The sequence below is a fragment of the Macaca nemestrina genome, chromosome 3, assembly GCF_043159975.1.
Source record: "Macaca nemestrina isolate mMacNem1 chromosome 3, mMacNem.hap1, whole genome shotgun sequence".
Taxonomy (NCBI): domain Eukaryota; kingdom Metazoa; phylum Chordata; class Mammalia; order Primates; family Cercopithecidae; genus Macaca; species Macaca nemestrina.
In genome coordinates, this window is record NC_092127.1 from 101,600,271 (window position 1) to 101,626,656 (window position 26,386).

Below are 26,386 nucleotides of genomic sequence, written 5' to 3' on the forward strand. Positions count from 1 at the left end.
GTAATTATTTAGCCATGACTTTCAACATTCAAGGGTAAATATTTATATTTATATTTACATTAAGATGGAGAACATTTCCTTCGGAAAAATTGCTAAAAACTACTTGGGTGAAGTGCAAGACCCCAAGGGAATGCTTGAGTAACAAAAAATAGTTGATGAAATGCTGAATAAAGAATCAAGTGAATTAAGGGGAGAAGAATGAGAGGCTGTAGCAGACATACCCTTCAGGTGTATCAGGCGAAGGAAAAAGCCAAGGAGGTCAGGGGATCACCGAGGGGACGAGGAGAAAGAGAGGGAAGGAGGACACTGTGGAATAGGACAGCCAGAAAAAGACCAAAAGGAGCAAACATATCAGCTGTGGATTTTTAAAGTGGATTTCAGCAGCCTGCATTCTGCACAGGCTCTCTCTACAACCCCACAAAGGGACAGATGACACATAGGTCATACGCACACTTCGATTATTTAAACTTTTTTAAAGCAGTCATGAAGAAATACAGCCATGAAATGTGGAGACATACAATTCTCTCTTAATAAATAGTAATAATACTTTTCCTTAGGTGTTTTTAGTGCTTGAATGGCTCACCATGCTTTATCTCCTCCCAGTGAAGGAAGAAATGGGTATCTATTATTAACCCCAGGTTGCAAGGAATGACATCACCAAGGCAACAAGAAAGCAAAAGGCTGAGAAAGGAAAAGGGAGCATGTTAACTAGATCACAGGACAGGATTTTTCAACCTCGGCACTACTGACATTCTGGACAGCATAATTATTTGTTGAGAGGTTGGGGCAGGATGGGGATGGCAAGAACCCATCCTGGGCACTGCAGACTGTTTAAAAATCACTCTGTCCTCTACCCACGAAGCTGCCAATAGCACCTTCCCATTTGTGACCATCAAAAATGTCTCCGGGCTTTGCTAAATGCAAAATCACCCCCAATTGAGCCCAGCTCTCAGAGTGTGACCTACTTGTGCCATACGTAACTCTTTCCTCATTCTCATCCTCAAAACCCAGCTGAAAATAATAAGGAAGCTGACATATCTGTACTTTTAAAAACTAGCACTGGAGTGGCAATCAAAAAGTCAGTAGAAATAAAAAACTAAACTTCAGAATTCTAGTTAGATGCTGTCCAACCTTAATGTTTTTGCAGCAACTACATAGATATTTCATATTGACAAGAGACTCATTTATATAAATTGGTTTTTGTTTATGTGATCGAGAAATGTAACCCATATGAAAAATTTTACCAGCTGCTGAAAGGAACTAGAAGGCTGAACCTTTTATTTGCTTGGTCAAAAGGTGAGTTTCTTTCTTCCCGTCTTCTTTTAAGTGAAATAAAGACATAGTTTGAAAACACACCTGCCCATTTGGCTCAATAGTTGAGTCTTGTCTGGCTGTAGTGTAAAAATAGGCATTCCTCTGTCTGACCATGAAAATAGCACTTCCCCAACAAAAGCCAAAACTTTTAGAACGACAAAAGATGTTTACTTTCACAAAAAAGCCTTTTCCTCTAGTGTTTATTTGAGGATTGTGTAGGTGTCCTAGCAGAAGTAAGCAGGTATATAAGGCTCAGAGACAAGCCTGTGACAGCATGCTTCCTGCAGCAGCTGAGACGGGCTTGTGATAGTCACAACTTTCTACATGTTAGGTTGAGAATATACACTGCTGTAATGGACATCTTCCCCTTTTCATAAGTTGTAGCTATATTGAAATAATAATAAAGATCAAACTAACTGTCTAATCTTTGTGGGACACTTTATATTCACTTATTCATTTGTTTATCCAACAAATCATTATTCAAAATCTAACAAGCAATGTTCTAGATATTTAAATGTATTGGTGAACTAACAAAAAAAAAATTAAAAATCTCTGTCCTTGCGGAGATGTTAAAAAATAAGATGGGCAGGCTGGACGCAGTGGTTCATGCCTGTAATCCCAGGAGTTTGGGAGGCTGAGGCAGGCAGATCACCTAAGGTCAAGAGTTTGAGACCAGTCTGGCCAACATGGTGAAACTTCGTCTCTACTAAAAATACAAAAAAAATTAGCTGGGCGTGCTGGTGCATGCCTGTAGTCCTAGCTTTTCGGGAAGGCTGAGGCAGAAGAATCGCTTGAACTCAGGAGGCGGAGGTTGCAGTGAGCCAAGATCATGCCACTGCATTCCAGCCTAGGTAACAGAGGAGGGAGGCTCCACCTCAAAATTAAAAAAAAAAAAAAAAAAAAGGTGGATTGGGCACAGTGGCTCACGCCTGTAATCCCATCACTTTGGGAGGCCGAGGTGGGCAGTTCACCTGAGGTCAGAAGTTCAAGACCACGGTTTCACCGTGGCCGACACGGTGAAACCCCATCTCTACTAAAAATACAAAAATTAGTTTGGTGGCACACTCCTGTAATCCCAGCTACTTGGGAGGCTGAGGCAGGAGAATCACTTGAACCTGGGAGGCAGAGGCTGTAGTGAACCGAGATCGTACCTCTGAGCTCCAGCCTGGGCAACAGAGCAAGCCTCCATCTCAAAAAAAATAGAATAAAATAAAAATAAGATATAGATATATAGACAGACAGAGATGGATATAGATAGATAGATATGTGTATACCATTAGAAGGTTAGAAATGAAACAGAAAAAAATGAAACAGGGCAGTGTTAGCAAATTTTCTGAAAAGGGCCACATAGTAAATTGTTTAGACTTTGTGGGCCACATTGTCTCTCAACTCTGCCATTGCTGGACAAAAGCAGTCATACTCAAGGTGTAAAATAAAACAACGACAACAAATGAGTTTGGCTATGTTTCAATAAAACTTTATTTACAAAAACAGGTGGTTGGAGGTCATAATTTGCCAACCCCCGAAATGTGGTAAAGGGAATCAGGAGTTCAAGAGGGTCATCAATTTTAAATAGGATGATCAAGGTGATAATATATTCAATCAAAAACTAGAAGGAGGTGAACAGGTCAAACCTGTGGTTATATAGAGGAAGAGCATTCCAGGTTGAGGGGCAGCCAGTGCAAAAATCCTGTGGCAGCAATATGTCCAGTGCATTTTGGAGCTCAGCACAGAGCTCTGTCTGGCTGAGGCAGAATGATGGGCAACCCTATTTCTAACTGCCTCACTGGTATCACAATTCATTTTCTTCTTTCTTCCTTTCCACCCCATCCCCTTTCTGTTTAATGAAATGTGTTACTACAATGAGTAAGGGCTCAGAAATAGGCTTTTTCCTGACCTAGGAAGTCTAAGAGGCATTGATATGTTCTATTTTGTCCCCATTAAGGCTTTGGTTCAACTCAATACTGAGAACAGAGATGACAGATGAAGGCAAGAACACCTAATCACAGTGGTTTCCTCTAGCAACCTTTTACCAACACATTCTAATCCTCAGCAAAACCAGCAGAATGAAGGTTTCTGATCAGAAAAGCAACTATAAAATACTGCCTTATTCACTTGGCCTGTTTATTCCTGGAGTGTTTTTCAGAGGGAGCTGGATGTAACTTTTTATAGGACCAGAAGGCAGGACTGTAATTTCTAAATTGTCAATAAATCCATCTACTAGCAAGTACTTTATAACTCTGGATCCTTATGTCCTGTGAAGGAAAAATACCTTGAGCCTTCAGATGCCAGCAGAGCAAAGCTAGTCCATGTTCTCAAGTCCACAGGCTCACCCAGAGTGGGACAGTACACCTTGTGTCCAAGAGTGAGAACCCATGGGCGTGAGGGAGCCTTGGCAGGGATGGCATGGTGTGAAATCTGTTTTTATTTAATTCAAGATGGAGTCTGCTTATAATGCAATTTTGAATAACTTTTTATTTATTCCATCTTATTCCACAAGATATGTTTCTTATGAAATGATAACATATCAAGGGATATAGGGTAAAACAAAAGCGTGGGTAAGATTAGCATGCATATAGAAACAGAACTATCATTTGACTCAGCAATCCCATTACTTGGTGTATACCCAAAGGAATAGAAATCATTCTACCATAAAAACACATACATGCATATGTTCATTGCAGCACTACTCATAAGAGCAAAGACATGGAATCAACCTAAATGCCCATGACAGACAGAATTTTTTAATTTTTTTAAATTTTTTGATTTTTTTTTTTTTGAGACGGAGTCCCCCTCTGTCACCCAGGCTGGAGTGCAGTGGTGCAACCTTGGCTCACTGCAAGCTCCACCTCCCAGGTTCACACCATTCTCCTGCCTCAGCCTCCCGAGTAGCTGGGATTCAGGTGCGTGCCACTACACCCAGCAATTTTTTGTATTTTTAGTACAGACAGGGTTTCTCCATGCTAGCCAGGATGGTCTTGATCTCCTGACCTCGTGATCCGCCCATCTCAGCCTCCCAGAGTGCTGGGATTACAGACGTGAGCCACCATGCCCAGCCAGATAGAATTTTTAAAAGTGTGGTACATATACACCATGGAATACTATGGTGTTCAGTATGGAATACGATGCAGACTTAAAAAAGAATGAGATCATGTCTTTTATGGGAACGTGAATGGATCTGGAGGCCATTATCCTTAGCAAACTAATACTGTATGTTCTCACTTATAAGTGGAAGCTAAAGCCGGGCGTGGTGGCTCACACCTGTAATCCCAGCACTTTGGGAGGCCGAGACAGGCGGATCACGAGGTCAGGAGATCAAGACCAGCCTGGCTAACATGATGAAATCCCATCTCTACTAAAAAATACAAAAAATTAGCTGGGCCTGGTGGCAGGTGCCTGTAGTCCCAGCTACTCGGGAGGCTGAGGCAGGAGAATGGCGTGAACCCGGGAGGCAGAGCTTGCAGTGAGCTGTGATCGCGCCACTGTACTCCAGCCTGAGCGACAGAGTGCAACTCCGTCTCAAAAAATAATAATAACAAGTGGGAGGTAAATGATGAGAACTCATGGACACAAAGCGGGGAACAACAGACGCTGGGGCCTGCTTGAGAGTGGAGGGTGGGAGGAGGGAGAGGATCAGGAAAAGTAACTACTGGGTACTAGGTTTAGCATCTGGGTGACAAAATAATCTGTACACCAAACCCTCATGACACAAGTTTACCTATATAACAAACCTGCACATGGACTCCCAAACCTAAAAAAGAAGTTTTAAAAAAAAGATTAGCAAGCAGAAACGCATATACAGGGCACCAACACTTCACTCCCCACTTAAACCTTGCTCCACACCTTCCCCATCCACATAAAGTGCACTTTGGCTCCCTGGAATTCTTCCAGTTGCCAGAATGCACCGTCTGCTCCCAGCAGATGGTTCCTCTTCAGGTCAGGAATGCCAGCACCCTACCTCCTTTCCCTTAGGATACGTTCACACAGCCTCGGGCCCAAAGGGGACTTCTTCAAATGAAGTCCCATCTTGCTGTGCTCTTATAGTGAGGGCCTTTCCCTTCATAGCACTTTTCAGTTTGTGCATCTATCTGAGTAATAAATAAATATCTGTCTCTTCCTCTAAACTGGAAGCTTCGTGAGGACAGAAATCCTTCTCCTTTTGCTCCCCATCATATCTCCAGCAGCCAGCTGTCACATACGGGCACATATGGGCACTTCGTACATACTGGTTGAATAAATGAAGCCTCCCAGCAATCAAAGGAAAGAGAAAAGCCTAATAAGTTAAAATATTTACAAAGTCAATATATCAAGACAAACAGCTTTTCCTGCATTCTGAGTTTTAAGCAAAATTTCTCCCATGGGTCCTCAAAATTTCTTCCATGGGTCCTTAAAAACGGAACATTGTATGAATTTGTAGACAACATTTTTATGTTGATATAATAATGTATTTTATTTTTTTAATTTTTTAATTTTAATTTTAATTTTTTGAGAGAGAGTTTCACTCTTTCACCTAGGTTGGAATGCAGTGGCATGATCTCGGCTCACTGCAACCTCCGTCCTCCAGGTTCAAGTGATTCTTCTGCCTCAGCCTCCCAAGTAGCTGGAATTACAGGCACCTGCCACCACACCCAGCTAATTTTTGTATTTTTAGTAGAGACAGGGTTTCACCATGTTAGCCAGGCTAGTCTCAAACTCCTGACCTCAGGTGATCCACCCTCCTTGGCCTCCCAAAGTGCTAGGATCACAGGCATGAGCCACCACACCTGGCCTAATAACACATTTTAAAGAGTTGCTTCTTAAAGCTTCCCTCAGTACAAAGATTTTGAGAGGCCAAATCACAATTCAGTAGAAATAATTCTACAGGACCCAAAGCAACGTGATCCAGGAACACAGTTCTCTCAGGGTTCTGGTTTCATGCAAAGGTAAAATAATGTGAGAGAAATTGAGCGAGAGGGACTGCACATCCTTCAGGCCCTCCTCCATAAGTATTTCTTCCAGTCAGGATTATGGTCTGATTGGATAGCTGAGAGGTGAAGGTTACAGTCTCTGTGAACACAGAAAGGGCAGATCCACATTCAGTCTTTGATCGTCGGCTGGAAAGAGAATGATAATTCAATTGACCATTGTTCAGGATGGAGCTTTCTTCATTCAGCTGGAGAAAGAATGAGTCCTTGGTCTCATTCATTTAAAGATGACTGTGGTTCATACTCCCCTCTTGTGGCCACTTCCAAGTATACTGGCCTGTACCCAGGAGCCCAGTAAGGCAAAAGAGATATCAAATTCTTTTATGTAAGTTATTTAACCCAAGAATTGCTCATTCTTTTTTCCTTCTAGAAGTCAGACCAGTTTTTAAAAATTAGCAGATGTTGAACAGCATGTTAAAATGAGGGTCAAACATATTAAATCGTCATTGGTCAATATTTTAAAATGTTTAAAAGGCTCAATATTTGGGCCAAAGAAGGTAGACAAATGACGCAAATGCATGAGAAGCCTAATGGTTCCTTATACGTTACCCTTCCTGAAGTGTGTTTGCCTTCTCTTAATTTGGTTCCCTTCAAATCTAACACATCCATAGATTTGGAACTTTTGGGGCATTTGGGAAGGAATGATCTGGTGAATGAAGCAATCAATAGAGTTGCAAATGCTCATTTTACAAATATTTAAGTACTTGCCACTGTGGGGAATCAAGGTTATATAAGAAATGATCCCCGACAGGGCACAATTGCTCATGTCTGTAATCCCAGCACTTTGGGAGGCTCAGGTGGGAAGATCACTTGAGCTCAGGAGTTTGAGACCAGCCTGACCAACATAGGGAGACCCCCATCCCTGGAAAAATAATTTTTTTTTTTAATTAGCTGGGTCTGGTGGCTTAAGCCTGTAGACCCAGCTACTTGGAAGGCTGAGGTAGGAGGATTGCTTGAGCCTGGGAGGTCAAGGCTGCAGTGAGCCATAAATGGCCATGGCACCCCAGCCTGCGTGACAGACAGGACAGAGCAAGACCCTGAGAAAGGAAGGAAGGAAGGAAGGGAGGAAGGAAGGAAGGAAGGAAGGAAGGAAGGAAGGAAGGAAGGAAGGAAGGAAGGAAGGAAGGAAGGGGAGAGAAAGAGAGAGAGAGAGAAAGAAAGAGAGAGAAAGAAAGAAAGAAAGAAAGAAAGAAAGAAAGAAAGAAAGAAAGAAAGAAAGAAAGAAAGAAAGAAAGAAAGGAAGGAAGGAAGAAAGGAAGGAAGGAAACAGGAGTGAAAGAAAAGAAAGAAAAGGAAGGAAGGAAGGAAGGAAGGAAGGAAGGAAGGAAGGAAGGAAGGAAGGAAGGAAGGAAGGAAGGAAGGAAAGAAGGAAGGAAGGAAGGAAAATAGATAAATAGATAGATCCCTGCTTGAAAATATTACCTAGTAAGGGATAGGGGACCTCTATACAAATAACTGTATTACACAATAAAAAGTGAAAAACGCCAGAGAAAAAATTAAATGAATATGCTATTCCCCGATGACGCAGGACAGAGCCAGAGATGGGAAGTGAGGGACAAAGGGTGATGAGCCACTCCTTCTGAGCCAACGCATCCTATCGCACTTACTCTGAGCAGAGTGTTCCAAGCACTTTATCAAGAATAATACGTTACTGAAGTTTAGAGAAAGAATAACCTCTTATCAGACATAGCAAAGAAGGCTTCTTGGAAAGGAGACATCGAAAGTTCAACCTTGAAAGATTGGTAAGATTTAATTATGAAAGTTTCCGGCAGAAGAAGTTACCTTAGTCAAAGGATTGAGGCAGAAAATTACAAAGCAAGGAAAGCAGAAAAAGTTAATGTTCACGTAAGTGAAGGGAAGATATTACATAAAGTGGCAGATGGCTTTAACATGCCTGGCTCACGAGTTTAGAATTGACTTGGTAGGCAGTGGGAAGCTATTGAAAACTTTTAAGCAGGAGAGAGGAACATGATGTGAGTTACACTTTGAGAGGGTGAAAATGTTTAAAATAGTGTTTAAGATAGATTGGGTTGGAAGGACAAGGAAGTCTCTGGAACTCTGCTCAAAACTTAGTGTTCAGCGGCCCAGCCCAGCTCACAGACCTGTTTTATTTGGCACAAGGATTGTTGGTCAATATTTAGTAATCCCATAAAATGTTAGATCTCTGGTTTCTCTCTAAAACAGTAAAATGATCAGACAATGTTGGGCTGCCATTTCCCGGTGACAATAAAGCTACAAGAATTGAGTAGCGGCTGCCACCTTCAGATGGACTACATATTTTCCATTTCCCAAGTCCCATGCACCCCTTCTTGTCTTCCTAATGCAAAGGCCAGCTGCCAGTCATCCCTGCCTGTGTTGGGAGGGTGTCATTTTCTTGCTTCTGGCTCCCTTCATTAATTTCTGTGGTCTCCCTGGCCCTTGAAGGCGATTTGCATTTGTGGATGTGAGTTCAGAGGCAGGGAAAATCATTAGATGTGAAGTGATTGGGGCTTTCATCAGGGATTTGAGCACAGGAATGAAAAAGGGCATGTGCAGGAGATATTTGTCCTGTGCTTTTACAGATCTCAACCCACTTTAGCACACAACATGAGAAGCGCTAACAACATGGACAAAAAGCTTATAATTATAAAGAGTTTGACTGCATTTCCTCAGAAAAGTAACAGTAATGTTTTCAAAAAGTTATTCTTCTGTGTTCTTTTATAAATGTTTGTAGAGTAATGAATGCTGTTATAAATATTATATCGAGTTCTTAGAAAATCACTCATGACTGAGTTTCTCCAGCTATAAATTGTAATTGTCAATCAATTACCCCACAGTAAATTGTATTTTTTTCAGACATGAGATGTGTTTCAGTCAATTGGTGAGGATCATTAGTAAAAGGGCCAAATTGGTTCAGGAGTAGCTAGAATTCTATTCTTTTATATATAAAACACAGATGTAGATAATAGTATATAAATAGATATACAGCGTATCTGGAGTATTAAAATTTCATGGTGGGAGGAGACATTTAGGAAAAAATTCAAAAAGCTCCTTGGGAGAGTGATAATGAAAATAAATTTTTGAGAAATACTGAGCTAGCGAGGACAGGCATTGTGCAAATCATTCATTTGTGTCTCATTTCAAGTTGCCAGCCAGTTAATGCCGATGTAGACTCTAAACAATCCGAAGCTGGCTCTCCTAACATTTGCTAGAGACCAAGCCTCAGCTATATCCCTGACATTGTACCATCAGACCACGCAAAATCTAACAAACCCATTGCTCCTTCACAAGGGAAATATCAACAAAAATAAAAATACCGTTGCTCAAAACCGACAAGAAAACACAACCACTGGAACAAATTTCCAGAATAGGTTTGCATCATTGCACAAGCAGTACTTCTTAGTCTAAAACATCTTGCTCTGGGAACTGAACACTACAGCCAAGAAACCATCAGACATTTGAAGAAGGGCGGCATTTGGCTAATAACAGCACAGTGACCTCACCCATGAGAAGGTCCAAGTATAAACTTCTGTCCTGGTGAATAAGACACAGCCTGCAAGTCAAATGCACAGAAATATAAAGTCCAGCTGCACCTCACTTGGACAAGAGATCTGTACACCAGGCGATTTGATACATTGGGCTCTGTGTCTATCCCAAGGTGAGGTCAGAATGAAAAAGTTGCTACATAGCTCCCGCTGCTATTACCCAGCCAACCCAAATTCCCCCAAATTCAATGAGGGCTCTGTCTGAGAAAAAACAATGGCATAAAACTCAACGGACTTATGTGAGCAGCTGCTGTGTTTGCATAGCTTGACTAAAGGGATATATTTCACCCGTCTGCCTAAAAATCATCATTCTTCACAGAGAGTATTAGCAGTTCATGTGAAAAGGGGAGGCGGTCTATATCCAATTACAGAGGTTCCATGACACAGTCTTCAACAATATTCAGCTTTCTTATTGGCCTTCATCATCATTGTCATTATTATTATATATTGAACCCCAGAACTATGCAAACATCATCTCTTTTCCTCGAAGGTACTCTATTAGACAGGTTTTATTATCATCCTCATTGGACACATGAGGATAATGAGTCACACAGAGAGAGGTTAAGTAACTTGTCCAACATCGTGCAGCTAGGAAGCATCAGAGCTGGAACTTGAATTCAGGTCTTTCCGACTTATCAATTTTCTGCTATACTTCCTCCAGGGAGAGCAAGGATTTTGAACACACTCTCCTTCCTCACAGGACTTGATTGGTGTAATGTAGCTTGAGGAATAGAAATTATTTCTGGTAGTATTCAGTGGCATCAGTGATTAGCAAAACCCCCCAGGCCTTTTTTTATGTCTTATGATAGTCCAGCACCTGACAGGGAGGTAGCATGAAGGATTAAAGGGTTAAGAAAACAACAGGCAGTGAACTCCAACTCCAAATGCCCTTCGTTTTAGAACGTACCAATTCTGAATCAAAGCACTGGATACACGTAACTCTTTGGGCTGGAACTCACGCACATGTCTAGCACTCTGGCAATAAATCTGACAGTCCATGTTCACAGCAAATACCATCAGGCTAGATTCTTTTGGATTTTTCTCTACAGAGTTTGGAGACAGTATGGCCCTGCTTCCTTGATTTTAGAGTTTTGGCACCCAAAACTTTGAGAAAATAAAGTTCTATTGTCTTAAGCCAAACAGTTTATGGTAAGCTGTGACGGCAGCCCTTGGAAACCAATACGGATTTTGGTACTGAGAATGGGGTACCGCCATAACAAATTCCTAAAAATGTTGAAGTGGATTTGGAATTGGATAATGGTGGTAGTGGGAATAATTTTTAGACACTTTTTTTTTTCCATTTTTTTGAGACCGAGTCTGGCTGTGTCACCCACGCTGGAGTTCAGTGGTACAATATCGGCTCACTGCAACCTCCGCCTCCCAGGTAAGTGATTCTTATGCTTCAGCCTCCCAAGTAGCTGGGATTACAGGCACACGCCACTGAACCTTTAATAGAGATGGGTTTTCACCATGTTGGCCATGGCTGGTCTCGAACTCCTGAGCTCAAATGATCCACCCATCTCAGCCTCCCATTATACTGGGATTACAGGCATGAGCCACCACTCCTGGCCTAGACATATGGTTTTAAAGAGCCTAGATTGCCTTGAAAAGATTGTTGGGGCTGGGTGCGGTGGCTCATGCCTGTAATCCCAGCACGTCGGGAGTCTGAGGTGGGTGGATCATTTGAGCTCAGGAGTTCAAGACCAGCCTGGCCAACATGGTGAAAACCCGTCTCTATTAAAGGCACAGTGGCTCACACCTGTAATCCCAGCACTTTGGGAGGCCGCGGCGGGTGGATCACAAGGTCAGGAGATCGAGACCATCCTGGCTAACACGGTGAAACCCTGTCTCTACTAAAAATACAAAAAATTAGCCAGGCATGGTGGCGGGTGCCTGTAGTCCCAGCTACTGGGGAGGCTGAGACAGGAGAATGGCATGAACCCGGGAGGCGGAGCTTGTGGTGAGCCAAGTTCGCGCCACTGCACTCCAGCCTGGGCGACACAGTGAGACTCCGTTTCAAAAAAAAAAAGAAAAGATTGTTGATAGAAATGTGGATGTTAAAGGAGATTCCAGGAAGGGCTCAGAAAGAAGTAAGGAGAACTGTAGGTAAATTGTCTGTCATCTTAGAGAACATGTATATTGTCACAAATAGAATGTTGGTAGAAATATAAAAGGTGCTTCTGGTGAGGACTCAGAGGAAATGATGAACATGTTATTGGACACTGGCAGGAAGGTGATTCTTGTTATAAAATGGCAGGAACTTGACTGAATTATGTTCTACTGTTGAGTGGAAAGCAGAACTCATAAGTGATGAACTTGGATATTGAACTGATGAGATTTCCAAACACAGTGTGGAAAATGTGGCCTGGTTTTCTCTTGCTGTTTATAGAAGAAAATGAGAAGAAAGAGATAATTGGAGGAAGAAACTATTACGCAAAATATAACTTGATGACTTTGGAAATTCTCAGCCTATCCAGAATGCAAATGGCGAGAAAGCATGCTCTGGGAAGAACACCAAGAGTTTGGCTAAACAACCTTTTGTTATAGAGATTAGATATGTGAGTGTGACCTATGGATTCAATCAACCTTCTCAGCAGGAGGCCAGAAATACAAGCGGATTTATCCAGGAAAAATCTGTGCAGGACCTTCTTATCTGATGGCTCGGACCCCCATGAATTGCATAGGAAACCAATAATGTTTTTAAGAATGTTATATCAGCAGAAAATCTGCCAACCTGGGCTTCAAGAAACAGAGGCAGGACAAAAATGAAGGCTGTAGGACTTTCAAAATGCTATGTGACTGTGAACACATGCTATCCGTCAAGGAAAAGAAAAAATGATTCCTGCTGGGCACAGTGGCTCACATGTGTAATCCCAGCACTTTGGGGGTCCAAGGCAGGCAGATTGCTTGAGCCCAGGAGTTCGAGACCAGCCTGGGCAACATGGTGAAACCCCATCTCTACTAAAAACACAACAATTTGCCAGGTACCATGGGACACACCGGTAGTCTCAGCTACTCCAGAGGCTGAGGTGGGAGGATCACTTGAACCTGGAAAGTGGAAGTTGCAGTAAGCCAAGATCACACCACTGCACTCCAGCCTGGGTGACAGAGTGACATCCTGCCTCATTAAATAAATAAATAAATAAAAATAAAAACGTGTCCATTGAGGAAAATGACGAGACAAGTCTCAATAATTTTAGGAGATTTATTTACCCAAGTTAAGGATGCACCCGGGAGATAGGTCTACGCCTTTCTCTGAAGATGATTTTGAGGGCTCCAAATTTAAAGGGGAAAGGGTGGGATATTGAGAAGCACACAGTTTTCATGTAAGAGGGGTTAAGGAAAAATAGTCATTTATGCCTTTTCCTGACTCCATGAATCTACATTTTTTTTACATAAGATGACATAAACAAAACGGGCAGAGGAAAAACGTGGAGAATCTGCATTTTACATCAGATAACACAAACAAAATGGGGTCAGGGAACAGTCAGATAAGCATTTGTGTCTGGTGGGCCAGAGCAGACTGCACCTGTAAAGATAAGCTATCAATTTGCATTGCCATGGTAAAGTCATAGGAGCTCACTAGGAATTTCCTTGTGGGCAAAATACGGGAAGGGCATGTAGCTTTTCATCTTGTAGCCATCTTACTTAGGAACCAAACAGGGAGGCAGGTTTACATGACCCAGTTCCCAGCTTGAATTTTCCCTTTGGCTAAATGAGTTTGAGGTCCCCAAATTTAATTTCCTTTCACACATGAACAAATGACTCCTGTAATAGGCTGAATTGTGTCTCCTCAAAATTCATATGTTGAAATACCTCAAAATGTGACTATATTTAGAGATAGGGCTTTTAAAGTAACTAAGGTAAAGTCAAGTCATAAGACTGGTCCCTAATCCACAATGACTGGTGTCCTTATGGGAAGGGATTAGGATACAGATACACACAGCAGAAGGACCATGCGAAGGCACAGCAAGGTGGTTATCTGCAAGCCAAGGAGAGAGGCCTGGGGAGAAACCAACCCTCCTGACAGCTTGACCTTGGATTTCCAGCCTCTAGAACTGGGAGGAAAATAAATTTCTGCTGTTTAAGGCACCCAGCCTGTGATACTTTCCTATGGCAGGCCTAGCAAAGTAATACAACCCAGAAGTTAGTTCAGGAACCGGTGGGGTTCCTGCAGGCCCTGAGGGCAGAGCCTCTGTGGGCTAGGGGCAGAGCACTGAGCCACAGAGGATTATTCTCAGGCCTGAAACATGATGGAATTTGGCCTGCTCTGTATTGAACTTGCTTGGAACAAGTGACGCTTGTCCATTCATGTATTCCTTCCATTTTCACTATTTCAGAATGAAACTGTTTATACCATGCCATTGTATTTGGGGAGAGATAACTAGTTTTCTACTTTCATAGATGAGGAATCAGGATAAATCATACTGAGTCTCATACACCTGATTTAGATGATGATATTTGGGACTTTTTGACTTAATGATATTTAAATGAGATTTGGAATTTAGAGTTAATGCTGGAATAGGTTCAGAAATTTGAAATGGGCTAAGAATGAGATGGATGTATTCTGCATATGGAAAAGACATGAATTTTGGGGGACCAGAGAATGGACTATAATGGGCTGAATTGCTCCCCAAAAAGATATATTCAAGTCTCCATCCCTCATACCTGTGAATGTGAGCTTATTTGAAAATACAGTCTTTGCAGATGTAATCAAGTTAACATGAGGTGACATTGGATTATAGTAAACCCTAAATCCAATGACTGGTATCCTCACAAGAAGAGGGCACACAGAGATTCACAGGAGATGCACAGGGAAAGAAGGCCATGAGAAGAGGGAAGCAGAGACTGGTGCGATGCAGCTATGGGCCAAGAAATACCAGGAGTTTCTGGAAGCCACGCACTGAAAGTCAGGAAGAGGCAAGAAAGTATTCTTCCCTATGGCATTTGGATGCAGCAGGTGCCTGCTGACACCTTGATTTCAGACCTTTAGCCTCTAAAACTTCAAGAAAATACATTTCTGTTGTTTTAAGCCACCCAGTTTGTGGTAATTTGTTATGACAGCCCAGGAAACTAATGCAAACCTCTTACAGCTCTTTAGAACCACATGATTGTATGGCACTAAGATAATCTAACCCCTTATATTTCTGTTATCCCAGTTGTCTCCATTATTTGTGTCTTTATAGGGCTGCCTCTTATTTTTGCCCTAATTTTCTCTCCCTTCCCCCCTTTATGTCTTATATCTGCACTGCCATGCTTTTTTTAAAAACTTTGCTCTGCCCCTTCTATCTTATTTTCTTCCTTTTTCCTAATACTTTCTTTCTCAACAGAGTCTCCTTCCATTCCTGATGAAAATCTATTTTCTGGTTCTCTTGCCAGAACCATCCTCTGGGTGGGAGGAATATATCTCCCCATCCCACTGAAGTCAGATGTGGTCAAATGACTTACTTTGATCAACGAAATGTAGGCAGAAGTGATATGTATTACACCCAGGCAAAAGCTTCACAAACCAAGCATATTTTGCCATATCTCTTTTTCTTCTGCCAGAGGAATTGGTCCATCCGCCTAGACTCCAGTGTAAAGACATGTAACAGAATTGCAGTAGACCTGCAATAAACATGCGGCATGAATGGAAAAATCAAAACAAAAATTTGTTGTTGTAAGGATCTGATATTTGGGAATTATTTGTTACTACTGCATAATGTGTTCTTACACTCCCTAACATTCAATGAGAAAACTTTCCAGATCTCCCTTTTATCTAATGAATAAAGATCAAACTGCTTAGCCTGATATCTAAATCCACTAGCTCTGGCCGGGCGCAGTGGCTCACGCCTGTAATCCCAGCACTTTGGGAGTCTGAGGCAGATCACCTGAGATCAGGAGTTCGAGACCAGCCTAGCCAACATGTTGAAACCCCGTCTCTACTAAAAATACAAAAATTAGCCAGGCGTAGTGCCACACTCCCAGCTACTTGGGAGGGTAAGGCAGGAGAATCACTGAAATCTGGGAGGCAGAGGTTGCAGTGAGCCGAGATCAGGCCACTGCAATCCAGCCTGGGTGACAGAGCAAGACTCTGTCTCAAAAAAAATAAAAATAAAAAATAAAATAAAATAAAATCCACTAGTCCTAATCTATCTTTCTCCTTTTATTTTAACTTACCTTGCTTCAAGTTTATTACTAAAAAAAAGCAATTACATTACACATTATTTTTAATTTTATTAAATATAAAATGCACAATGTAATTTTGTGAAATACAATGTGTAATGTATAAATATAATGTGTAATGTGTAAACATAATGTGTAATGCGTAATATAATAATGGCCACATAATATTTAACAAAATATTGTGCACATTTCGCTACTGTCTTACTTGTTAATTGCTCTCTGTGTATCAAGCATCTGCCTAAGACCAAATAGAGGGTATGACTAAATCCATAGAAGGGCTGGTCTGGGACAGGATAGCTAGAATAAACTCTTACAAGAGCCCATAGTTAGAAAATGACCCAGTGGGTTAATAATCAGCACAGAGCTGAGAGATCTGAAATGGTTCAGTGCCAAGTTATGATAGTACTGTGGGGGTGAGGAAATTCCACAGGCAGACAGCAGTAACTCAGCTGGAATTGAGACCTTAAAATGGGTCCCAGAAGCAAGACCCACAGAGAACTAAATATCAAGGTCTTAAAACATAATGGAAAAAATATTTTAAATGTAATGGGGTATTATGGACTGAATTATTTTCCCCAAAATTCATAAATTGAAGTCCTAACCCCCAATGTCACTATATGTAGAGATAGAGCCTTTAAAGAGATAAATTAAGGTTAAATGAGTACATAAAAGTGAGGATCTAATCCAACAGCACTGGCATCCTTATAAAAAGAGGCAGAGACAGCAGAAGCACACATGCCCAGGGGAAGGACCCTGTGAGGACACAGCGAGAAACTGACCATCCACAAGCCAAGGAGAGAGGCCTCAGGAGAAACCAACTCTGCTGGCACATTGATCTTGGACTTCCAGCCTCCAGAACTGTGAGAAAATTAATTTCTGTTGTTTAAGGCACCCAATTTGTGGTATTTTGTTATGTCAGCCCTAGCAAACTAATACATTGGGTAAGCAAGGAAGAGGGTCCTACAGGCCAGGTCCTGGCCAAGACCAGTACAGGCACTCTGTTTTCACTGCAGCTTTTTCACTCACCCATACTTACCTCCTTCCTGGGGATCTCCACTATTCCAAGGGAATCATGCGACCTTCTGACAATGAATATATGCCTTGGCTCTTGGACTCGTAATAGGCAGGAACTACATTTCCTTCATATCACCCAGAGGCTTCTGCTATATGTAACAAAGAGGTTCTGTATATGCTTGAGGATTAATGTGTTCTCTGCTCCTTCCCCTGAATTAGGGGTTATTAACTTCATAAAATCCCTGAGAGGATATTGGCGGGGGGTGGGGTGGGGTATGGGTTTCATAGATGGGTTTTAGGAGCTTGCCCACAGCTTTCATCAGATTCTCAAAGGGAATCCTAAAAGGTGAAAAAAAAAAGAAAATCCACTTAGATGTTGACATCTGTCACATCCTCTGACCAACACTGATGTTACGTCTCTTCATGCACAGTAACAGAATGAGCTTTTTGCCAAAGTTTTCCCAACCCATTTGGACGTCTCATATGTTTTCTAAATCTGATCTATAGCTCCATCTGTTAGGTGAGTATTGTTGCAGGTTTATTGTCCTCAGCGTTCTGAGCTGTAAACTATTTTAGAAAGAACAGCTTCAGAAACAATAAGAGTTTGAATATCTGCCAACAAACATTTCCAAATAAAGCTATACTCAAAAGACACTGCGAATTCAAAGGCCTTTTTTAATTATTCATTTTTCTCTCTTGTTATAAGAAACACACTAGGTCTTTATTAGTCATGTTATAAATTAATAAGACTTCCGATAAAACTTAAAGTCGGCCCGGCGTGGTGGCTCACACCTGTAATCCCAGCACTTTGGGAGGCCAAGGCGGGCGGATCACGAGGTCGGGAGCTGGAGACCATACTGGCTAACACGGTGAAAACCCGTCTCTACTAAAAATACAAAAGAATTAGCCGGGCGAGGTGGCGGGCGCCTGTAGTCCCAGCTACTCAGGAGGCTGAGGCAGGAGAATGGCGTGAACCCGGAGGCGGATCTTGCAGTGAGCCAAGATTGCTGCACTGCACTCCAGCCTGGGCGGCAGAGTGAGACTCTGTCTCAAAAAAAAAAAAAGAAAAAACTGAGAGTCAAAATTCTCAAGCTTTGTCACCCACAGATGAACTCTCTAGGTACCTATTTACATTTAAGAGATGAATCCAGTATCTCCTTTAAGTAATCCGCTTTAAGTAATTATATTTTAGGTTAACACAGAGTTACATAAGAAAATTTATTTTGATCATTTTGCAGAAGCATAAAATATCAATTTTAGCAGAAAAAAAATTTTTAGTTGGGTAACTCCTTTTTTCCAGAGCCCTCTAAATGAAATATTTTTTCTACATTCTTCTGGAATTGATGTAATCACCTGAAATCAATCTTACAAACCATCTCAAATAAATGGGGAATGCTAGTTAGACTAAGAAGTTAATATTTTGAGTCCCCAAGAAAATTTTCCTTAGCAAACTAGGGCCAAATCCTCAGAAATGCTTTTCTTACATATTCTTCAATAGTCTCACTGCTCCTGCGCCCCTCGGGAGACTTGGAAAAATGGTCTGTGTCTTCCACAGTTCTCAGAGCAGCTGTGCGCAGACACCAGGGAGAAGCATGGTCAAACACTGCCCACCCCTTTATCCTTCCTCGGAGGAGATTGCTCAACCCCTAGACCTTGGCTAAGGAAAAACATCCTATTGTCTGAGGCAAAAAGACATCAAGTCCTTTCATCCTGTCCTGGGAAAGGCAGTTTGGAACAAGTTATCCTGATTCTAGAGACGTGAGATTGTTCCCAGCTGCACCGTGACTTGTTTTTGGCTCCTAGGCAAAGTGCCCAGTTTCCTCTGCTCCCAAATTTCTCCGACTGCAAAACAGAGATAATTCTTGTTACCTTTTTCTTGCAGTGTTCTGAAAATAAATAGGGCAAATAATTCTAAAGTGTTTGGAGAGATTTGGCTGAGGGCATATTTGCCTAGAATTGTAGGTGGGATTTTTTTGTTTATTTTGGTTTTATTTTGTTTTTATCAGTGTTTTTGCTTTTGGCCAGACTTTGGCATATATTTAGAAAATCTAAATTAAATTAAATTCTAATTATTCATCTGATGTTAATGGAATACTTACAGTATGCAAAGCACTGTGCTAGGCACCAGGAGAATGCAGAAAGGGCACATCCCCTTCCTTCAAGGGGCTTACAGCTTGCTCAGAAGCAGGTATGATAGATATAGATAGATAGATAGATAGATAGATAGATAGATAGATAGATAGATAGATATGTCTATATCATATAATACAGGTATTCTAGATAAGTTACACAAGTGTGGCTGTCAGCCATGGTAGCTGATTTGGAATCCCATCCTGTAAGTTACAGTTGGAGACCCTAGAAAAACCACTCAGCCTTACTAAGCTTTAGTTTCCTCCTATGTAAATGATAATAGCTAACATTTATTGAGTGTCTACCACATGACAGGGGTGTTCTATGCAGTTTATGCATATTAACTAACTTAAAACTCAGAACAATTGCCTGAGATAGATGTTATCATAATTTCCATATGTGTATCCCTGTCTCATAGATAAAAGCACTGATGCTTTAGAGGTTATATAACTTGTCCCGGGTCATAGTTAGGAAGTGGTGAAGATAAGATGCAAATCCAAGCTGGCTGGCCTCAAATTCTGCCAATTCAACCACTGTATGACACTACCCCTCAAATGGGAACACAGTAAGACTTGCCATGTGTCGTGAGGATCAACTGATAATAACGCATAAAAAGCTGTTAGTACAGTGCCTGACAGATAATAAATGTGTGACAAATGTAGAAGTAGCAGTAGAAGAGATTAGACACATATACAAATAACCAGAATGCCAGGCCAAAAATAAGTGCACACCTCCATTCTTTTGCATGGGAAACCTCCTTCTTAGAGACTAACCATTATAACCATGAAGTTACAGTGAGGAGCTGTGTTGAGGGGAGAACGGCAACATTTCTGAATCAGCATACAAGTGATCTATAAGGAGCAATCAATTTTATATATGTACATTTCCAAAGCTCATTCAAAGAAGGTTAAGATATCTGAAGTATCCACCTATTAAAATTCAGACTGTCTTTGTTAGAACAATTTCCAATTGAGCAATGCAAAAATGCGTCTGCTACAATTTCTCTTCTTCCCTCCTTTAATCCCTACTCCCCAATTTCCTTTAGGAAGAAACAACAGCATGGAGTTTCTTTTCAAGGACTTAAAATAAAAAACTCCAAAAAAGGGATGCTGCTTATAAAACCTCTCAGAGTTGTTTGAAAAAGAAAAAAAAATGCATAAAGAGCCAAGTGCTTATATTCTGGCCAAGTTATGAGGCTCTGAGAACAAGAGCTTGAGGGGAAAACTTAACCCCATCCACGCCTCCAGAATTAGCTCTTTCCCTTTTGGTTTGCATGTACTGTCTGTAAAGCCTTTGCAGTGAGAGGCCAGCCTGCTAGGGAAATCCAGGAATCTGCAACAAAAACGATGACAGTCTGAAATACTCTCTGGTGCCAACCTCCAAATTCTCGTCTGTCACTTCAGACCCCCACGAGTTGACAGAGCAGCAGAATTTCAACTCCAGTAGACTTGAATGTGCCTCTGGGCAAAGAAGCAGAGCTAACGAGGAAAGGGATTTAAAGAGTTTTTCTTGGGTATTTGTCAAACTTTTATTCCCTGTCTGTGGGCAGGGGGGATTCAACTTCAGTTTTCTGCAGCGGCTCTGGGTCCAGCCCCTTACTTAAAGGTAAGTTTTAATAAATTTATGGCATTATCTAATTGCATTTGTTAAGCTGATTTGCGTGATCTGATAAAGCTGTCAAATATTTTTGCCTAAATAATGCAAAGCCATTTATTTACCAAAAAAAAAACTTTTGTGTGATTTACAGAAAAGATAGTTAATAGAGAATTTTACAATTTGTATTCATGTTTTCTTGTTTCTTGCGAAATTAAATAACAAGTACTAATAAATGATGGTGATTTTAGTGAAGACCAAGAATAGAAATGTAGAACTGTTGATCGCCTCAGTAGCATTCAGATCTTAGTGAAGCCTGAATCCTGAAATGTGTTTTGTAGAAGTACTTTATTACATACAAGAAATAAACTATAAAGAAGGTAGTTTAAAAAAAACCTTTCAAATCAAATAATTTGTATGTTTTCCATGTTTAAATAATCTAAAGTTATTCAGTCTCCTGCACCTAACAGCAATGTAGAAACGGAACTTTTTGCTTTTCCAAAAGGTAGGAAAATTTCTCCTTTTATACTATATTCTTGTTTGATTATTTTTAAGTTATTGTGATTATTTTCCTCTCTTGATTCCCTTTTACAGCTTTATAACTAATTGCTTTTTGCTTCCTACTATCATTTGTTAAGATGCTCACACATAGACCTAAAGTTTCTCTAATTCTTGATGATGTCTTATTTACAAAAGCAAAAAGGGGAGATAATTAAAGAGCTAGCTAAAGAGATTATGATAACTCATGTTATAATGTACTACCGTTTCTGACTCTCTTTCTAAAATAAAGCAATAATGTAAGTTGTGCTTATTCATCCTTCCCAGGTAATAAAGGTCACTCTGCAAGAGAAAAAGAAAAAGAAAAAAAAACCATGCATTTAACTGCAGATCAATACTGTTGAAACAGTACACCAAGAGGTACTGCAGAAAGAGTATCTCTTTTGCACTGCCTTTAATCTGCAAAGAGGTTAAATATGTCACCTTGGCATTGTATCTGAGCTCTCCTCTGGCCCAGGGCCTAAGCACATTGAATAGAAATGTTCACTCAGTTCAAGTCAGCAGAAATCTTTTTTTTTTTTTAATTCCCCCCTTTCTCATAGACACCAGCTTTTTTCAGTTCACAGCTTACTCAGTTGAACCTGATGGTTATGCCTATTGTTAACTATGATTTTTTTTTTATTAAAAACACCATCTTTGGAAAGATTTAAGTTTATATTTCTGTTCATTTAATAAGATCTAGCAAAGCAGAGCAGTTTATTTAATCTAGTTATCATCCAATCAACTAGTGCCACTTTCCACATTTTGGAGAAGAATATGCACATGTTATTTATGAACCTCGCCTTTTTCTTTCAGAGAATTTTCACACAGCCATTGAGCAATTAGAGTACTGGCATTTCCTTCCCAGGTCTTTTGAGAATTAATCCCCAATAGCTTCTCATGGCACAGATTCACACATCAACTAAGTAAAAATAATAGTGGTGACAGAAATAAAATGAGTAGTGATGTATCTGGACAACTTCAAAAGATTATTTATTTCATTTCCTCTTGACTGTTATTTTTACTCAGTTGACTTAAACACTGCTATTTTACTTAAGTTTAACACCATGTCCAGAACAGGTTGGGAACATTTTTCCACCAAGAAGAGCATAAACAACTTGTTAGAAGGCTTGAAGTGCATGTAGCCCTCACTTATCCCTCCAGAATGATCCTCAGTGGAGAAGGAGACCCCCATAAATAAATCCAGTAGAATTTCCCGGTAGGTCTGGCTGCCTGAGAGATGTCCAACAAGGCCAGGGTCTGTTTCTCACAGGACTCACAGGGCATCTTCTGCCAAAGGCTGAGTTAGCAATGATAGCACTACCTGGAGCTAGCCTGGCTTTTGTCTTAGTCATCAAAAGATGGTTAGAACTTTGAAAACCAGAGTGCATGGTCTTGACTGATTATTCCAAAGGTGGGGAGGCAATCTAATAAAGTGAGTAAGACCAGGACCTGTGATTTATATCTGACCATATGGACCCGGTTTATATAAGACTATGGTTTATATCCAAGCTTTACCACTAAATAGCTCTGTGACTTTGGGCAAACAATTTAATCTCTTTGTGCCTCAGTCTCTTCATTCATGGAAATGAGATTATAAAATCAGTAGCTACCTCAGAGATTTGTTGTAAGAATTAAGGGAAGAAAAGAGCCATGTCTGGTACATTAAAGCAATCAATCAATCGTAGATAATATGAAAGTACTGGATTAACTATATGTCCTTATTGAAATTCCGTAGAACGGGAGCTGACTCTAGATCTTTTCCCAGGGTTTCTTCCTTGTACTTACACATTTTGCTCTATAATAAAATATGAATGCCAGGTCTATGCCTCTGAGGCAGCACAGCAGAGTGGACACAGCATGGGCTTCAGAGTCCAATGCATCTGGGCTAGAATCCTGACTCTGCCTTTTACAAGTAGAGTAAGCTTCGGCAGTTACTTCCCACTTGCAGGACTCAGTTTACCCATCTGTTTAGCAAAATGGGGATAATACTACACACAAATGAGGTTGTCGTAGGAATCAAATGTGATGTTTATTAAATGCCAAGTATAGCACTTGGCAGAGAAGTAAACACATAGGAAAGTTGACTGGTTGCTTATAAGGAATCTCGTATATCAGTGAGGCCTCTGTTACATACTTGCAATGATATCTCTGGTAGTAACAATGGAGATCCAGTTTGAATTGGCTTTTTTAATCCAAAGAAATGTAAAAGTAAATCTGACTCTACTATTTTCCCCCGGTGGGGGGGCTCAACACGAGGTATTTATTACTATGAGTCTTCACTGCTGCATCAGTTAGTAGCCTCTTAATGGGCGAGTCAAAGGAAACCAAAGGAAGTGTTCTGTGTCAGCTTGCCATTACACAGAGTGAGAAGAAATGCTGCTTTGCTGTCAGTTCTGTTTTATTGGCTTACTTGGACAAGATGGAAGGCCCCCAACATTTCTTCTTTCTTATCTCTTCTAAAGGCAAGAATAGGGCTTTTGACTTTCTCCGGGGGATATTTTTCCTAACTGAAATTCAAACGAAAAAGTCTTTTTTTTGTTGTTGTTTTTTTGTCTTTGTTTTGCGTTTTTGTAAACCTCTCCCCTATGTTCCTAGCATTGAAATGTCAGCTGCTTTTTCTGGCTGTGTGTAGCAGGAGCAGGCTGTCGTCATAGCAATGAAAGGGTGCAGAGAGACTCCTGCTTCATGACCCGCTCTGGGAAATAACTCTTAGTCTGCTTTAAAATCCTTCTTTAGAAATGAAGTCTCCAGTCCTGGCTTGTTTCCTTCCTATTACACAACCAACTTATGTACACTCATTGCAGTAGCTAAATGTTTCCTTTAAAGATTTAGTGAATAGGTATTTTAAAAATGAACAAGAGAGCTGCTGAAACAGTGACTAGTTTACTGTGGCATACAGAGGAAAAACAACTGGGAAGGCAAAGGAAGAGAAATAGAAATGGCCTCACATGGTACACGTACTGCAGCACACCCTGAAACAAATCCGTTTTTCAAGTTCCCACTGCTTCCTCCCATCTTCACGATGTGCTGTGGTGTAGTGGTTATGGAGGGGGAATTCTGGGGCAGACTGCCTGGACTTGAATCCTGGCACTCATACTTTCCAGTTGTTTTAATCTAATCCATTCTGTGCCTCTGTCTTCTCATCTGTGAAATAGATATAATAACAGTCATAAAATTGTCATGGGAATTGAATGAGACTGAGCATGTAAGGCATTTATTACAGTATCTAACCCATGGTAAAGGTTGGCTGCTAAGCTCAGGAGCCTCAGTTTCCCCCACTTGTGAAATGTGGATAACAGCTAATTCATAAAATCATTGTATTATTTATTTATTTTTATTTTTTTGAAACACAGTCTTGCTCTGTTGCCCAGGCTAGAGTGCAGTGACATGATCTCAGCTCACTACAACCTCCACTTCCCAGGTTCAAGTGATTCTTGTGCCTCAGTCCCCTGAGTAGCTGGGACTACAGGCATGTGCTACCATGCCTGGCTGATTTTTATTGTTTTAGTAGAGATGGCATTTTGTCACGTTGGCCAGGCTGGTCTCAAACTCCAGGCCTCAAGTGATCCACCTGCCTCAGCCTCCCAAGGTGCTGGGATTACAGGTGTGAGCCACCATGCCCAGATGATCATTGTATGATTAACTAAAATAATTAATGTACATTCTCAATAAGTAGTGGTTATTACAATTCTTTTCATCATTTTGTTACTGAAACACCAAGGTTCCAGTCTAAGTCCTGCTGCTCACTTCACAGAAAGCCAATCATTGAGACAACAAGTATTGCCAATGAAGAAGGCTTTAATCAGGTGCTGCAGTTGAGGAGATAGGCGCACAGTCTCAAATCCATCTCCCTGACTGACTAAAACTACCGGATTACATAGCAGGGGAGAAATGTAACAATGTGTAAGAAAATAAGAACTAGGGAGGGGTATGGAAACAATCAAGGTGAATAAGGGGGTTAGGCATCTGCTGCAGTGGTCTGGTGAGTTTCCATTCTTTGATACTTTTGTAGGAGCCTGAATGTCCTGTCCTGAGGAAGGAACTTCCATAAAACAAATATAAGTTTCACACTTTAAGACCAAGAGGGTCAGTTTCTATGTTTTTCAAAAAGATCTGTCTGTGGGACTATTGGGTAAGTTTCAGTTTGATCTAAGTCTGACATGAATGGCCTTTTTGAACTTGGAATCTCCCAGTGAGTTAAATATAATGAATAGAGGCCTCAGAATTATCATTGCATAAATGTGAACCATTCAATTTCTAAAGGGGGAAAAAAAGAATTGTGACTTTTTACATTTATAAAGACTCATCTCATCTTGATTAACACTAGAGTAAAAAGTATTAAAACATCTTATCTTTCATTAACTTTTTATTAAGTTTCTGTTTCAGTTCCTCCAGTGTTTTCTAGGTCATGCAATTATGAAAATAAGTTAGCATTTTTATCTTACATCTCAAACAACTAATGTATTCAGTGTTCTATCCCATGCAAAATGCCAGAGATACAGCAGGGAGCAAAACTAGAGACGAGCTGAGTTCTTGTGGTGCTTACCATGTAGTTAGGAAAATGGTCATTAATCAAACCATCACAATAATGAAAACCGCATAGGCCCAAACATAAGGTGCCCCCAAATACAATACCATCTTCATCTTTCTAGTTAGAACATCCTCAACCAAGTGTTTGGCCAAACAGAACGTACAAATGGGTAATATATTGTAATGTACACTTGGGGTATTTAATCTATGGTTCACATACATTATTTAATGTGTTATTTTAATTTAAATATTTTAAACTTATTAACATGACTTTTTGCTTTCTCACATTTCATGAAACAATTTTGCTAAAACTCTTCATATGCATCTTTAACACTAGTGTGTGTGTTCACTGGATCCATGCTGTAATTATCTAATACAGAGCACATCATCAATCCTTCTGCAAGTTGCTAAACATCTGCTGATGCTGCAAATTTGATCCCCAGGCATTAGTCCTCATTCGTGGTCATGATCTCCACACTTTCATTATTTACTAGATTGTTTTTTCCAGTGCTCTTTAAAGGGCTTATTTAAAAACCACTTGAAACTATAAGTGTGGCTTTCTAAAATTGTGTGATTCCAACTTGCAATAATGAACTCATACCTCAGGAATAA

The 26,386-nt window shown here is 40.6% G+C and overlaps 1 protein-coding gene across 1 annotated transcript in view; it reads left to right on the plus strand.

Moving 5' to 3' along the window:
• The first annotated feature begins 20,294 nt into the window (after nucleotides 1-20,294).
• Nucleotides 20,295-26,386, plus strand: part of LOC105479654 (SPARC like 1) — a 63,677-nt gene continuing 57,585 nt past the window's right edge. The window contains exon 1 of the mRNA XM_011737747.2: nucleotides 20,295-20,716. The gene's annotated coding sequence lies outside the window, so the exon portion shown is untranslated. The remainder of the gene's footprint in view (nucleotides 20,717-26,386) is intronic.